We start from the raw sequence: 1179 nt of genomic DNA, 5'->3' as shown, positions 1-1179 counted from the left end.
GTTCATCGTATTAGAGTGACGATTAGCCATGCAGAGGTGTGAGCAACAATACGTTGGTGTCGTAGCCTTGTTCTACAGTGGTGAATGATTGTGGGTATGTGTGGATAGGGGCTTTGCATGGAAGGTTGCGGGGGTTGGCTAAATGGTACCCGAGTTTAGTGAAGATAGCACTTGAGTTGCAACAAAGAAAGGTGCCGCCCACACAGGCCGCATGCATTTGCAGTAAGACCGGATGTCATGCACTCATGTAGGACACGACGTTCAAAAGGCAGGAAGTTGCACGCGCAGGCAACATCCAATGTTTAGACGACATCAAGTTGTGCGGCAGACAGCACCCTACATGCGGCAGACTAGTAGACAATGTGCGTCGCGGAAGAACGGGAATATATGCGCTCAGGCTGATTGATGATAGCAGTTATGTGTGGCACTTTTATGGTTGTTGTCTTCCCTATCGCATGTGCCATTATCCCTCATGACAACCGTCGATAGATAGGAGACAAAAATTTATTTTTTATTACTACAAGAAAATAGAAAATTATCAATAAAAAGTATTTAATCATAATTTTAATATCTTATCTCAATCAAATATGTTTTACTCGCAAGTAATTACAGCCTAAACTATTTACATTTTGAGATATAAAGAGACACTGTTCTTAAGTTAATTATGTAATTGGTTGAGTGTGGAAAATACTTGGCTAGGTCCAATAATAAATGACGTCTTGATTCTCATAGTTAGATGATATTCTTGTGCCAAAAATGCAAATTTTTTATTTACAACAATTACAAAATATTAAATATGTTATACTATTTTAAAAGCTACATTCACGTACTCATTAATATTTTCAATAATAATGATTTTAAGTTACTTATTAATGTATTTTCAATAATAATACGCGTTAATGAAAGACAGATATAATAATATAAAATAATCATTATTTTTGTAGTATAATCAATATTTTTTTAATACATAATTAATTGTGAGATAAAATAATATATAATGATTATAGTTGATGTAATATATTTTTTTCAAATGTATTTAAAATACTTTTTCTTAAGTTAAAGAATAGTTTTTACAAAATAATTAGGCAAAATTTCACTTTTGGTCCCACGCTTTAGGTGCTCAACACTTGTAGTCCCAAAATCCTAATTTTTTAACACTTTTAGTCCCGCGCCGTTAAA

This window comes from Sesamum indicum, linkage group LG4 (genome assembly GCF_000512975.1).
Source record: "Sesamum indicum cultivar Zhongzhi No. 13 linkage group LG4, S_indicum_v1.0, whole genome shotgun sequence".
In the NCBI taxonomy this organism is placed as follows: Eukaryota; Viridiplantae; Streptophyta; class Magnoliopsida; order Lamiales; family Pedaliaceae; genus Sesamum; species Sesamum indicum.
Note: the sequence above shows the minus strand (reverse complement) of the source record.